The 15,328-nt window shown below is 54.0% G+C and overlaps 1 protein-coding gene, 1 long non-coding RNA gene and 1 other non-coding gene across 10 annotated transcripts in view; 1 reads left to right on the top strand and 2 right to left on the bottom strand.

The window, feature by feature from the left end:
* Positions 1-15,328, top strand: part of LOC107151504 (zinc finger protein 573) — a 157,678-nt gene that overhangs the window by 47,137 nt on the left and 95,213 nt on the right. The window lies entirely within an intron of this gene.
* On the bottom strand, positions 9,501-13,519 carry LOC125612640. Its single transcript, XR_007343130.1, has 3 exons — positions 13,346-13,519; positions 11,136-13,168; positions 9,501-10,413 (listed from the first exon to the last, which is right to left on the bottom strand). It is a non-coding gene; the product is annotated as an uncharacterized LOC125612640 (long non-coding RNA).
* LOC125612686 lies at positions 12,956-13,064 on the bottom strand. The gene has a single exon (XR_007343165.1). It is a non-coding gene; the product is annotated as a small nucleolar RNA SNORD23 (small nucleolar RNA).

Below are 15,328 nucleotides of genomic sequence, written 5' to 3'. Positions count from 1 at the left end.
GGGGGAGGGGAGAGGAGGGGGAGTGGGAGGGGAAGAGACCAGCTGTAGATGGGAGGGGCGGCTCCCTGGTGCAAGGAAACCTCCTACTGGTCACTGACCCTGAGGTGGGTGTGCACAGAGAAGTTTGCACAACCTGGCTCCCACCTCCAGGTTGACCTTGTCCCCTGTTCCCCGCCCCCAGGCTCAGCAGTGGGCCTCTCCCCCAAGACTGGATGCACTGGAAGCCCTGGGACCTCCCGGATTCCAGGAACCTCAAGCTTCCAGAACTTATGGTTAAGGCACCTCAGGGCGAGAGAACAGGCTTCATCAGTCCCTCCAAATACTCCAAAAGGCAGGAAAACCGGGCACCATGGAGCACGCCCATAATCCCAGCAGCTTGGGAGGCTGAGGCAGGAGGATCGCAAATTCAGAGCCAGCCTCAACAATTTAGGGGGACCCTAAGCAACTTAGTGAGACCCTGTCTCCAAATAAAATATTGAAAATAGGGCTGAGGATGTGGCTCAGACTTAAAGGCGGAAAGCTGTTCAGAGAACCATCACTGGGTGGGACTTCTGTTCTGAGCAGACCTTGTAGGTCATCTCTGAGCCCCAGGGGGGCCCAGATTAGATCAGAGGCTAAAACCTTTGTGCAGCCCAGCCCCAGCGGCTGGCAGGACAGATGATTTTACCCTCTTGTGCAGTGATTGTGTGATTCTTTTTTTTTTTTTGAGAGAGAGAATTTTTTTAATATTTATTTTTTAGTTTTCGGCGGACACAACATCTTTGTTTTGTATGTGGTGCTGAGGATCGAACCCCGGCCATACGCATGCCAGGCGAGCACGCTACCGCTTGAGCCACATCCCCAGCCCTGTGTGATTCTTTGAGCACTGCTCACCTTCCTCCTTGACCTTAAGTTCTATGAGGAAGGCGCTGCTGTTTACTCTCTGGTTGGACCTCGCTGAGCCTCTGCCCCTGGGGAAATGCATGGTCAATCATCAACAGAGTGAGCCTGTGACCCTAGCAGCTGAGGAGGCTGAGGCAGGAGGATGGCAAACTGGAAGCCAGCTTCAGACATTTAGCCAGGCCTTCCCTCAGAATTAAAAAGGACTGGGAATATAGCACCCTGGTAGGGGTTCCCTGGGTTCAAGTCTCTGTACCAAAAAAACAAAAGTAAATCAACACATTGCCTGGGTCTCTAAGTTCCTGGGTAAAGAGCCCTCTGTCCTACATCCCTGGGTTCTGTCCTTGGCACTCACAGCCAGCAGCAGTAGCACAGAGCCAGGAAGGAAGGACCCAGACTCCCTCCTCCCAGCACCTCACGGTTTCACACTTGCAAACAGTAGGCGCCAATGTTAAGTGGAATTCAGGACCCCCAAAAGACCACCAAAGACCGAGATCGTGGTAAGCAGCAAAGAGGTGTTTATTGTGAGCTGGCTCGGTCCTCCCTGCACACACAGCAACTGGTGATTTGAACTGATTGGTTTAAACCACAAGGTGAGTAGTGCTGAACTACTGAACTACTACTGAACTACTCCCAACATGTTATCAACCACCATAAACTACTGGGAGGGTCATCTGGCATCCCAGGTATTTCCCTGTCTCATGCTGATTGGTGGCTGCTAGAAGATGGCTATGGGTCCCCACCTAGCCTGACTGAGTCAGGGACACCTGGCACAGCAGATCTCTCCTGTTATTTGTAGATAAACAACTCAGCAGGGTGGGTATGTGCCTAGGAGTGCTCTGTGGGTCTTTCCAAGGACAAAGGTCATGTCCCTTCCTTGGACAGGCTTTGCTCTGAGGTAGAGGCTGTTTTTTCAACAACAGGGAGTGAGTGGGGTCCTCCTCAGCAGAGGCAGACATCTACTTAGGAAAGCAAGGAACACATGTTCAGGGGAGAATGTGGGCCATCGAGAGAAAGAGAGAGAGAGAGAGACAGGTACAGTGGCACACGCCTGTAATTCCAGCAGCTTGGGAGGCTGAGGCAAGAGGATCACAAGTTCGAGGCCACCTCTGCAATTTAGCAAGATCCTGTCTCAAAATAAAAAGGTCTGGTTCCTCAGGATCCTTGGGCTGATATGGTCTCTACTGTCTAACCCAGCAGAGATCCTGGGAAGTCCCTGAAATTGCAGGTCATTTAAAATGGCTTATGTCTCTTTACTTGATCTATTTATTGGTGGGCTCGTGGACAGCGCCCAGGGTAATTTTCATAAGTGGGTGATTTTACAGTAACTCTAAGGGTTACAGAGTTCCCAGAAATTGGCCAGTGACAGGCCTAAGGCAGGCAGCACCTCAGATTAAAATGACATTTCCTTGTCCTTCCCGTCTACCTATTTTTCCCACTTATCTCCAAAGCAAAACCAAAAGCAATCATATTACTCCTATGCTCACAAAAGCATCTTTTCTTTTATTGGGGATTGAACCCAGGGGCACTTAATAACTGGACACATCCCCAGTGCCCCCTCCTTTTTTAAAATTTGATTTAGAGACAGGGTCTCATGGAGTTGCTTAGGACCTCACTAAGTTGCTGAGGCTGGTTTCAAACCTGCGACCTCCTGCTCCAGCCTCCCAAACCTCTGGGATTTCAGGTGTGCGCCACCACACTGGGTTCATAGCAGCATTATGCATAAGACCAAAGGGTAGGGAAACCCCTGTGTTCACCCAGAGATGAATGGGGGTTCTGGTGTGGCTCAGTGGTAGAGCACTTTCCTGGCAGGTCCAGGGCCCTGGGCTCCATCCCCAGCGCCAACAAAAAAGTGCTGGGGGAGGGTGTGGAATAGACTTGACCTGGGCAGCCCTGCCCAGTGGCTCAGGCCTGTAATCCCAGCGGCTCTGGAGGCTGAGGCAGGAGGATTTTGGTGTTCAAAGGCAGCCTCAGCAAAGCGAGGCACTAAGTAACTCAGTGAGACCCCGGCTCTAAATAAAACACAAACTAGGGCTGGGGATGGGCTCAGTGGGCGAGTGCCCCTGGTTTCAATCCCCAGTACCAAAAAAAGAGAGAAAAAAAAAAAAGAAGTCACCTGAACTGCTGGGGAGAAGGCACAGGCACCACTTATGCACACAGAACTTTGATGATGTCAACCAAGAATAAAATCAGCGAAGTCTAAAAGAATGGAAATTGCATTCCCTGGGGGCTAATTGGGATTGCAGTCTGGGAAACACAGAAGCTGCCTGGGTGGCCCAGTGGCATTTTTACCCCACCAGCACCTGGCTTGTCTTTGAGGTCAAGCTGCCTGGGCCAGGAGTCCCTCTTCAGGTGTGCAGACTGAAGCCAGTCCTATCTGTGCCTGGCCAGTGACCCCAGGTGACCTCCCACCCATTAAAATAAAATGCAGATATTCCCCCCCTTTATTGCTTTCCCTCCCCCTTTGGCTACATCCTTCCCCCCTTCCCAGGGTGAGGGCTGATGACATGTTCATCTCCCACTCTCTTCTTAGCCAAGAAAGAAACACCCTTTCACTGATCAATCAGTGCGGGATCTTGCCCTTGGCTCTGAAAGGGAAAGAGAACCCAGCACCCCCCCCCCAGTCACCCAAGACTGTCTCCAAAGGGTCCTGGGGATCCTGCAGAGAGCTCAGGCCCAGAGGGGTTCTTGGCAGGGAAGGTAGAACAGAATCTCAGCACACACCAGGCAAAGGCAGAGAGGGAGGTTTATCTGGGAAGTTCAGGTTCATTCAAGGGAGGATGGGCGCAATCTCAAGAGGGTTGCCTTTGGATAAAACAAGGAATGGGCTCTCAGGGGAGAAGGCGGGCCACCTCCAGGGAGAGGGGGCAGCCTGTGGTGTGGGTGTTCATATTTGCAGAGGCCAGTGCCAGGGGCTGGACCAAGGTGGAGGCGGGGTGGGGCTGCACAATTTTATACTGGTTTCCCTGAGTTTCACCTGCCCTCAGGTTCCAGGGGGAGGAAAGGGCTGGTCACTCAGGAGCTATAATGGCTCCTGGGTGCTTCCTGCATTTCAATGTCTTTGGGGATGTTTCCTTTAAGATGCAGCAGCTCTCTGGTTATCCCAAATCCCTATCTCCTTGGGCTCAAAATCAGAGACTGAAGCTGTTTGACAGCAATGCAGGAGGCTCTGGGGTTCAAGTTGCAGGCCAAGCTCAGCAATTTAGCAAGGCCCTAAGCAATTTAGAGAGACCCTGTCTCAAAGTAAAAAATAGGAAGGGCTGAGGATGCGGCTCAGTGGTAAAGCACCCCTGCGTTCAGGGCCCTGTAGCAAAAGAAAAAGAGAAAAAGGGTTAGTTGCTTCCTTCTGGCAACATTTCTGCCAACTTGGTTCTTACCTGTTTTGCTCCAGCAGATTCCAGCCAGAGGACCTCCCTCCATCCACTGGCATCTGGAAATGGGGCCAGGAGGAAGGATTTGAAGGAATCCCTCCCCCACCAGCTATTCCAAATGGTCTCTGACTCTCTGTGTTGCCGAGGGCCAGTCCTTGTAACATGTCAATCCAATAACGAGGACAGTTTGGAGAAAAAGGGAAAAGAAGGTTTATTGCTTTGGGAGCAAAGAAACACAGGGGACACTCCTGTCCCAGAGGCTGGGATTCTGCCCATCCGCAGGAACAGGGGGCTTTTTAAGAGGTGACTCAAAGGCTCCATTCCAGGGGCTCCCTGTTGGAGCTGGGATTCACCTGTCAATGTGAGAGAGAGGCATTTCTGAGACCTTTCCCCAAAGTCTGCATTACTGGGTTCCTGTGGTGGGTGTGTGCTCAGAGAGAGATAAATGAGCCTCTAATGGAGAAGAAAGGTGATCCTGTTTCCCTGAGATTAGGGAGGGGAGAGATTAGGGAGGGGAGAGATTAGGGAGGAGCAGGGAGAGGGGAAGAGACAGAAACAGTCCATTTCAAAAAAACAGTTGTCAGGGCAGAGCAGCCAGGGCTGTATTGAAAGCATGAGGTGGAGCAGGCATACACAGGTGTCACCTCTTTTCTAAGAGTGTTTACTAAATGGGAGCAGTGTTCGGCTTCATAAGGTGTCTGAGACAGAAAAAAAAAAGATGCTGGCTCCAATTTAGACACAGCCTTAGTTAGCGTCCACAGCCTGAAAATCATTTTACTATCCCCTTATTTATAGACATGAATTAATTTGTCTCAATAGATATTTCTAACATGCTATGATGAATGTCAAAATGCATTCATTCCTGTTCACAGGAGGAAAGCATTCTTCCCTGACAAATTTCTTTCTTTTTTTTTTAAGAGAGAGTGAGAGAGGGAGAGAGAATTTTAATATTTATTTTTTAGTTATCGGTGGACACAACATCTTTGTATGTGGTGCTGAGGATCGAACCTGGGCCGCACGCATGCCAGGCGAGCGCGCTACCGCTTGAGCCATATCCCCAGCCTGACAAATTTCTGACAATAAAACTATTCAGTTAGAGGGGATGATGCACGTTTTATCCTCCCACAAATGCCAACAAGTCAATCTCCAAAAATATGAACCAGTACAAAAGCCAGGTGACAGTGCACACCTGTCATCCCAGCAGCTCAGGAGGCTGAGGCAAGAGGACTGCAGCTTGAGGCCAGGCTCAGCAACTTTGAGACCCCATATGGAAACAAAATATAAGAGGGGCTAGGAAATCTGCAGTACTCGGGGTTGAGCCCAGGATGGTTCTCCCACTGATCTGCACTCTTAGCCCTTTTCACTTGTTTAATTTTGAGATAGGACCCTGCTAAGTTGCCCAGACCAGCCTCAAACTTGTGACCCTCCTGCCTCAGCCTACCAGGTCACTGTCATGACAGACATGCCCACTGCATCCAGCATGGAATGTTTTGTTTTGTTTTGTAAGGACCTCAGCCCAGCCCTGTGCCGCACACACCTGTAGCCCAGGTCCTCTGGACACTGAGGCAGGAGGATCACAAGTTCACAGCCATCCTTGGCAACAGCGAGGTGCTCAGCAACTCAGTGAGCCCCTGTCTATACAAAATACAAAACAGAGCTGGGGCTGGGGCTCAGTGGCCAAGTGCCCCTGAGTTCAGTCCCCAGCATCCGCTCCCAAAAAGGAGAGAACTTTCTCTAATCGGCTATTTCATTTTCTCCATATAGAAAAGGCAGGAAGGTGTGTTCTTTTTTTTTTTTTCTAAGTGACATTGGAGCCGACCTGTACCTGTTACAGTATGTGGCCATTCCAGATTCCATTCCTCTCATCACCTTGGAAACCAGGTAAGTTGGCCCAGAGATGATGCTGGTCTTTCCTGGATGTCCTCCCCGCCCCCCCACCCCCGACTTCTTAACCTCTTTGATATTAAACACTCACACAACACTTCCATGTTGTAAACATTTACATGCATTACTTCATTTAATGCTAGAAACTTAGTATCTCTCAAGGCACAGAGAAGTTGAGTGACTTACCCAAAGCCACACAAGAGTCAAAGAGTCCAGGATTAGATCCCAGGATCTCTGCAGGGGCCTCCCGGCTGGTCACTGCCCTGTAGCACCTTTGACACACCTTCTCCATGCAAGATGCACATTTTACCCCTTTAGCAGAGGAGAATTAGACAGAGCAGACCTGAAACCAGGCCCCCACCTCAAAAGCTAGGAGCCAAGAATAGCTTCAGATTCTGCCTCGTGGTGGTGGGTGGGTAGAAGGCTCAGTCCAGGCTGACTTCCTGGAGGAGTAGGTCTAGATGTGGTCCCACTGGGACAGACAGCAGAGAGACTAGGGAAGGCAGTGGAGAGGAGTGGGGCGGGCATCCGGGCGAATCTTAGACAAGCCTCAGGTTGTGTCGGAAACCGAGTTGTAATTGGCTTAAGCAGTGGCTTCCCATATCTGAAAAGTCCAAGGGAGGGCTTCAGGCACAGTGGGGTCCAGAAGCTCAGGTGGTTTTGCTTGTTGAGAATCATGTCCCACCGTCTCCTGGCTGTTTCCTCCAGGTCCCAACAGCTTCTCTAGACTCACAGGGCTGGAAGGCGGGAACCCCAGACCATCTTGGCTTTGGGACATGTGATACCCCGAGATTTCTTCCCTGGAGTTCACTGATGCCTGCCAGTCCCCAGGGGTTCTGGGTGAGGTGTCAGTCTGGCAATGGGGGAAGGGACAGGATGGGATGCTGTTGGGGCTGAGGCTTGAAAAATGACAAGGACCTGTACACACAGATTGTCCCACCAACTTCTGGCCCCACCCCACCAGTCCCTTCCCCAACTCCAGACCCCTGCCCACCCCCACTCCTCCACTCCCGGGGCTGAGTCCTGGTGGGGGCCAGAGGGGAGGGGGGTTCCTTACCAGATGGAAACAGGAGCGAGGTCTCACCCCCACCAGGAACCCAGAGACCCCCTGAAGGGACCTGTTCTCTCGTGGGAACCCCAGGGCCTTCAGGTTCCTGGCGCGGGTGCCCCCTGGCGGCCACTACCTCCAACAACTCGACCCTCCTTAACTTGGGAGACCCTGCTCTGGGTGGTCCCCCGCCTGCCCTTCTGGTTGGGGCTCGCTAGCGCTAATGCTCTCGCAGGACCGCAGGTGGCGCCACCAGCCCGCTCTCAGCAAGTCACTGGGGGCGTCTCCACCATGGACCCTGGGCACTTCTTAAGGATGAGCCCCCTCCTGCCTGGCCCTCCTCTCTGCGGGGACTGCCCTACCCTCTCCACCGCCTCAAAAGCCACCCAACCCACAATCTGACCGTCTCCCTGCCGGGTCCCCTGAGTTCATTTACATCACTGACAAGCCCAGTGGTGGCTTGGGCTTAATCTGGACAACAGGCTACACAAATTTCTCCGCCCAAACCCACGTAGCTGAGTTGTCCCCCCTCGGTTAACCTGTCGTGCGGTTTTGTTGGTGGTTGCATTTGTGCATTTTTTGTTGGTGGGTGGTTTTTGCCGTGCAAGGGATGACCCCAGGGCCTTGTGCATGCTAGGCAAGCTCTGCCCCCACTTCATCCCCCGTCTCCGGGCTCCTATTTAAAAGGGAAAAAAAAAAAAATGTTTGCTCCTCCCTGGCCTGGTGGCACGCCTGTAATCCCAGCGTGGAGGCTGAAGCAGGAGGATCGCCAGCCTCAAAAAGGTCTGGGGTGTGGCTCAGAGGTTAGCGCCCCTGGGTTCAGTCCCCAGTAACGTTTATTAAGAGGCAGGGGCGGGGGGTGTTCTTTATAGAAAAAAAAGGAAACTCTGGAAAAAATAAGGAGTAGAACCCTGGGACACCCCGCCCACAGGACTTGGCAGGGGCTTGTTGGATGAAGGCCAGTGTGGACGGTGGAAGGCTCCGCCCACTGGTTCCCACAAAGCCTACTGCAGGGCTTCTGGCCTCTGGGCTGCTGGGCACAGGGGCCTCCCCGAGTGGTGGCGCCTGACCTGGCCTGGGGCTCCATTTCCTTCCATTCTCCGCACCCCGCTTTGCCTTATGCCTACCCGAGTTCCTGGTGTTTCCTTACAACACTTCCCAAGGGTGAAATCAGCCTGTCAAAGGTCACAGCATTTGGGAGATGTCTCTGGCACAGATGGCAAGTTTCCACTTTATGTTTTCCCTAACCGTGGTTATAATAGCCAACACTCAGGGCTTAAGTGAGTGGGCCCAGCCCTGTCCTAAGCGCTCTCATGCACAGCCTGACTGCACCTTTGTCATAACCCAGCAAAATAGGCACTGCCATGACGTCCATGCTGCAGGTGGAGGCACAGAGAGGTTGAGTAACCTGCACATGCCACACAGCTGGGATTCAAAGTCAGGACTCAGGTCTCAAGTGCAAAGTCCTCATATCTGATGCTGCTGTCAGGTGGGCTCCATCCTAACAGCCCAGTCAGGCCCATCGCGCAGTGCGGTGTATGATTTCTTCAGCCATTACCCTGGAGCCCTTCCAGGTAATATATATATTTAATTTTTAGTTGTAGATGAACACAATGCTTTTATTTTATTTATCTTTAGGTGGTGCTGAGGACCGAACCCAGGGCCTCACATGTGCTAGGCAAGTGCTCTGCCACTGAGCCACAACCCCAGCCCCCTTCCAACATTTTAACATGACAGTCAGGCATATCCAGACTTGACAGTGCCTGAAGTTTTCCAAGACCCAAGACGGTTCTATTTAGGAGAGATAATACCATGTAGGAGATTCAAAAGGAGCAGGACCTTGGATGGGATTGGGAAGTGAGTGCCCAGAGGCCTTAGCTGCATCACAGCCTTACAGAAGATCCCAAGATTTCCCCCCCGATGACTCCTGGGAATTTTAAATGTTTTCGGTGGTAATGGGGATTATCCCCATGACGCTCTACCACTGGGCCGCAGGACTCGTCCTTGAGTGTCTGTGGCCACCCCACCGCACCACCTCTGGCCAGGGGCTTCCTCCCCTTCCCGCAGGCTCATTCCCATGTGCATTTCCAGGTGAGAGGCCGCAATCCACCCCCAGCAGGGCCTGGAGGCTCTCCCTTCTGTGTGCTGCTGGGTGAGGGCTTGACCACGAGAGTCCCCTCGCCCCAAAGGCTTTCATTGTCACTACCACCCACTACCCCTGCCACCTGTCCCACCCCACTCAAACACAGAGCTGTTTTCTTATCTGTAAAACATGTTTTTAAGTTGTTTTTTAGGTATAGATGGACACAACATCTTTGTTTATTTATTTATTTTTCTCTGGTGCTGAGGATGGAACCTGGTGCCTCACACGTGCTAGGCAAACGCTCTGCCACTGAGCCACAGCCCTGGCCTCATAGAACATTCCTCTTTATTGAAAATGGGAGAGGGGGAGGAACAGCAGAAATAGCCCCTTAAAGTCAGGATACTCTGTGGCATGTGGTAGAGGAAGGGGGAAGCCCTGCCTTCTTTCACCTCATCCATTTCTTTTATAAATTGCTTGTTCTTTTTTTATAAATATCTTGTCCTGGAGAAACCTTCTCAAAGACCGTAATAGAACAGGGAAAGACTAACAAAAAACACTGAACACTTCTGCTTGACAAAAGACACTACATACAAAGGAGGAAAAGCAGCCTGGGAGGAATGTTTGTAATATGTATGATACTGTTCAGATCCACCACAAATAAAGAGTTACTTCAAATAAACAAACGCAAATATCCCTGGAGGAAAATGGTCAAAAGGTCTGAACCAGCACAGAGGAGGAAATACAGATGGCCAGTGATGGTGAAGAAACACTCAACTTCATTGATAACCAGGCACAGCAAAGTCACACCGTAGAAAAACTGCCAGGATACAGATGGGCTCTGTGCTGTTGGAGAGGAGGACTCCGGCCCAGCCTATCTGGAGAGCAATTGAGCCAAACTGAACGGCCTGTGGCCGACACACAGCAGCCCAGAGGTCCACTTCCAGGTGATCATCCTATGGCACAGAGAAAGGGCAGGACACCAAGGCTCACCCCAGCATCACAAGGAGCAGTGAGAGGGCCCGGCCCAGGTGAGTCATGTGCGCACCCCACAGGAGGGGATTCCAGGCAGTTGTGAGAAAGGACAAGGACGCCCTGCCATGTCCAGACACCGAGAGGCCTCCAGATGCACAGTGAGCTCGGGACACTTCCTGGAAACCGAAAGGTCACGTGTGGGTGACTAAATCAAACCCCAGCAAGCAGAATCTCCAGGCACTGCAGCAGCAGGCACTCCAAGAAGGACAGTGGCAGGCAAAGGCCAGGTGACAGCCGCATTGTGACCGTGACTTAGAAACACAGAGTAGTTTGTCCTGCAGAATGCAGAGTTTAAACATCTCTCACAAGAATAGGAGCAGGGGTTGCACGGTGCCACATGCCGGTGACACAGTGACTCCAGACTCGGAGGCAGGATACTTTTGTGGAACTCTTTTTAGGATTTTTCTTGGGGGGCTGCACAGGGATCGAATCCAGGGTGCCTGACCACTGAGCACGCCTTTCCTGAGCACCACAGTGTCTGGCTGGCTCTGTAGGGAGAGCAGCAGTTGCACCCGGCAGCTGGGTCACCTGGACCCGGCCACACCCGGCTGGACGTGATCACACCTGCCCTGCTGCCCGCCGCCCTGGTCTCCCTCCTCCACCCCGCATGCCTTTCATCAGTGCCTCACACACAGCATGTGTCCTCCACCCTGCACTCTGCCTCCCTCCCCACTCCACCTCACTGACCACCCGTTTGCGTTGCCTCCACGTGAGAAGACATCTGGCCCTTGACTTGGCACTGTCCTGGCAAATGCCAGTTTCATTCTTCATGGCTGAGCCATACTCTACTGTGTACCTGCACCACATGCCCTTGATCCACTCATCTACCGGCAGCTACCTGGGTTGGCTCCATAGTTTAGCTGCTGTGCTATGTCCATCTCTTCGCCTATGAAATGGAAATGCTTGTAGCCCCTTAACCAGCAGCAGTGACGCCTCACTATATGGATCTACCTGCTCAAGAACAGCGCAGGGCCCAGCAGCTCAGGAGGCTGAGACAGGAGAATCTGGAGTTCAAAGCCAGCCTCAGCAAGATCGAGACGCTAAGCAACTCACTGAGACCCTGTCTCTAATAATAAATACAAAAATTGGGTTGGGGATGTGGCTCAGTGGTCAAGTGCCCCTGAGTTCAATCCCTGGTACCACCCCCCCCCCAAGAGCACAGGGGCTCAGCCTCTGGCAGCCTCAGCCTCCCTCTCCCCAACAGCAGCTGAGCACCTCAGCACAGGCCCTAGCTCAGCACATCAGGAGTGGTCACCCGCAGCGCCAGCCAGACCTGCAGCTTGGCCTGCCCCTCACCTCCCACCTGCAGTTTTCTGACTGCCACCAGCCCCATGTGGCTGTCTGTCTGAGGCTCCACATCTTTTCTCCAATGGCTGATGGCCTGACAGAGCCTGAGTGTGCACCAGGCTTTGGTGGAAATTAACACTATGGACCCAACCCCCTGTGCGTGGGGGTGGGGGTGGAGGATGTACAGAGCCTGCAGGGAGGGGAGCCCCGTGGTGGGGAGAAAGCCATGCAGCCCTGGGGCGGTTGGAGAGACTTCATTTTTTTCACGACTGGGGCCTGAACCCAGGAGCGCTTTCCCGCTGAGCAGCATCCCCAGGTCTTCATTTTTTTGAGACAGTCTTGCTAAGTTGCTGAGGCTGGCTTAGAACTTGAGCTCCTCCTGCTCAGCCTCCTGAGCCACTGGGATCACAGACAGGCAGGTATGTGTGGCTCAGAGGTGCTTCACCGAGGAGCAGGGCGCTGGCATCAGCCGCTATAACCTGCAGACAGAGGAGAGAGGCTGAGGGAAGATGGGGGGTCCCACATCCTTGCCCACTCGATGCACCTTTGGCGACCCACACCCCCACACTCGGAGTTCAGATGCTGGGCTGATCCTCTTTCAGGCCTGGCCAAGGGAGTCTGGGTTTGGCAAGGTCCCTGGGACTGGCAAACGCCCCAGGAAGAAAGGGCCCTTTGGGTTCAAGTAAATGAAAACTGTTTCCATCCCAGCCAGAGCCCAGCCTGCCCCCTCCTTCGGGAAAGGGAGCCACTCCCTGGAGCTCGCGGAAAGCCCGCTTCTCCACCAGCTTCACTTTGTACTTGCTGTTGAACCTGGAGGAAGGATGGGGACGTTTAGGGAAGATGAGGGACCAGCAACCTCACCACGCTCGGGGTCCCACCCCCCGCCCCAGCAGCTGAGCCCGACTCGGCCCACTCCCGAGGCTGTCATCCAGGATGTGGCCCTCGGGCTGCAGGAAGAGAGGGCGCCTCAGCAGGAGGCAGACCTCCACTGCTCGAAGGCAGGGCCAGCCAAAGGCCAGGCGCTGCACCGGGCCCCATGGTGGGTCTGCAGTCAGCAGGAAGGGGCTAGAGGGGAAGCGGAAGAGGAAACACCAGTCCCAGGAAACAATGGGGCAAAGGCCAGGCCAGGGAGAAGGTGTCACTAAGGCAGCCCCCCTGGCTGCAGCCCCAAAGCCAGGCCAGGCCTCCTAGGGCTCCTGGCTTGGGGAGGGGCCAGGCAGGTTCGGACCAGGGGAGGGACAGGGTCTGTCTTGAGCTTCAGGAAGACCCCACAGGACTGAAGAGGGTGAGGGCATCCAACAAGAACCAGGCTGGACCAAAAGACTCTGAGGGTCATGGCCCCAGCCGTCACCTGCCCCCCTCAGAACCTCCTGCCCTCAGCCCCCAGGCAACGGCCCAGCCGGCCCAGCCCAAGGGCAGCCAAGGTGTCGCCCATAGCCCCTGGGGGCACGGGGAGCAAGGATGGTGTCATCATCGGGCACAGGCTCCAGAGCACCACGCTGGCCGTGGGCAGGTATCTTCAGGGTCCTGAGCGAGCCGGACAGTTCATCGCTGAGCTGCACGTCGATGTCAGGAGCCTGGTACCTGGGAACGTGGGAATGCAGGGCACAGAGGGGTCACACTCCACCACGCCCAGAAACCCCAGTCCAAAGCCTCCTGGGGCGAGTGGGCCTCAGGGGACACAGTGTGGAGGGATGGCCGTCTCCCAGGTGTTCCTGGGCCAGGGCGTCCCAACCTCCCAAAGCCCAGGCCAGGCCTCACTTGAGCCGCCCCAGCCTGCGGGGCTGGTCCAACTCGGCCAGCCGCGGAATCCGCCACTGCTCTGGTCGCCTTGCCAGCTCCGCCAGCCACTGGGCCACCTGTGCCTTGATCCCGCACAGCCTGAAGAGCTCCTGGTGCCTGAGCCGGGCAGCCCACAGCGCCGCCTGCTGCACCCTCTGAGGGCAGGGTGAGGGCTCAGACTCACCACGTGCCCCCCCAGGCCCTCCAAGCCCACGGCCCAGCCTCTCCTGTCGCCTCCATGCCCCTCAGTGTCCCTCACGTCCCTTCCTGTGGCTCCTGTGGTGACAGAGGTCACAGAATGACAGGAGCAGACCCCTGGGGCCTCTCTCAGCAGTGAGGTGGGGTCTGGAATTTGGTGGCAACAGAAAAAAAGCTTTTTCAGGGCCACAGAGCATCTCTCCCTTCTTCTGGTGGCACCCAGGAGGGAGGAACAGTGTCAGCCTGCCCCAGAGGCCACCAAATTGGGAATCGAGTGGGTAAATCTGCATAAATATGGGGTAGACGCTTCAGTGGTTTTACTATATTTACTTTGAGCTCCCGGTTGGTGCTATGTACTGAATATGGATTGATGCCCCAAACTCAGACAGGAGTCTAATCCTGGAAGTTACACTCAGGGTATTAAGAGGGACAAGGGCAGCTGGCCGTGTACAAAGGCATGACCTTGGGAAGTGATCTGTTTAGGTCACTAGAGTCATGGGTCGTGATGGATCCCTGTGGCTTTTCAACCCCCCCTTCTTCGTTTTTATGGCACTGGGGATTGAACCCAGGGTCACTCTAGCACTGAGCTTCACCCCAGTCCTTTTTATTGAGACAGGGTCTGGCTAAGTTGCTGAGGCTGGCCTCTAACTGGGGATCCTCCTGCCTCGTCCTCCCAGGTAGCTGGGATTACAGACATGCACCACAGTGCCCAGCCTCTTATGGCTTTGTAAGGAGGGGAAGAGAGAGCACACAGAGATACAGGAGCACTCTCCTCAGGATGAGAGGCAGCCCAGGGGCCCCTCACCAGTGCCTGTGCCATGCTCTTTGGATATGGTACTTCTGGAACTGGGAGCCCACATAAACCCTTTTCATTTTAAAGTAGTCTGCCTTGGGGATTTTGATACAGTCATGAAAAGCTGACTAATACAACTGGATAAGCAAGAAAGAGGCCTGTGCAGGAGTTCAAGGGAGATGGGGGCAAGGGTGGGGTTGCAGGTGATGGCGTCATCACCCACCACCACTGATTCCATTTTGTAAGATTCCTGGGGGGGCTCTGAAGCATAATCCAGGCTTTTCAAGACACCAGTGGCAGGATCAAATACTCCACTAGTGAGGGGGGCTCCCTGCTCAGCCCTGAGGTCCATCATGTGGCTTCACTGCCCCCTTCTTCTGAGGGGAGGCTGGGCAAGGCAGAAAGGAGGCCTGAAGCCTTCAGCTGGGTGCCGCGCTGCTCAGACAGCACTTTATGCTGAGGATGGGGATGGAGGTATAAGGAGAAGGTCAAGTGTGCAGTGTGTGGCAGGTGACTGCAGTGTAGCATGCAGGTGAAGCCCAGCGGGGAGGCCACCAGGATCCAGGTGAGGAGCAGCAGTGTGGCTGTGGAAGGGATGGCTAGTGGACACTGTTATTTAACAAGGGCGACGAGACACCTGCCACGGGACAAGAGCCATCCCAATACCTGGGGACCAACTATGAGCTCTGGAGGTGCTGGCGTTGTAGTGTGAGGCTCAGGGATAAGGAACTAAATAGGCGCCTGTTGGTGACAAGGACAAAGGAAGGGAGCAAATAGATATAAGAGTGGAGCTGGGGGTGGATGTTGCCTTAATAGGAAGGAAGGATCCCTGACTGGTGACAACACAGGGCTCCATCAAGGTTCTGGGACTTGGTTACGAGTTAGATAAGGGAAGGTGGCCAGGGGCATGAGGCAGGGGTGGCCAAGAGAGGACACTGTGTGGTCAGGGTGGAGCTGGACTTCAGAGGAGG

Source organism: Marmota marmota, unplaced genomic scaffold (assembly GCF_001458135.2).
Source record: "Marmota marmota marmota unplaced genomic scaffold, marMar, whole genome shotgun sequence".
In the NCBI taxonomy this organism is placed as follows: domain Eukaryota; kingdom Metazoa; phylum Chordata; class Mammalia; order Rodentia; family Sciuridae; genus Marmota; species Marmota marmota.
The sequence above is the reverse complement of the archived record's forward strand: the minus strand, read 5'-3'. Positions and strand labels throughout refer to the sequence as shown.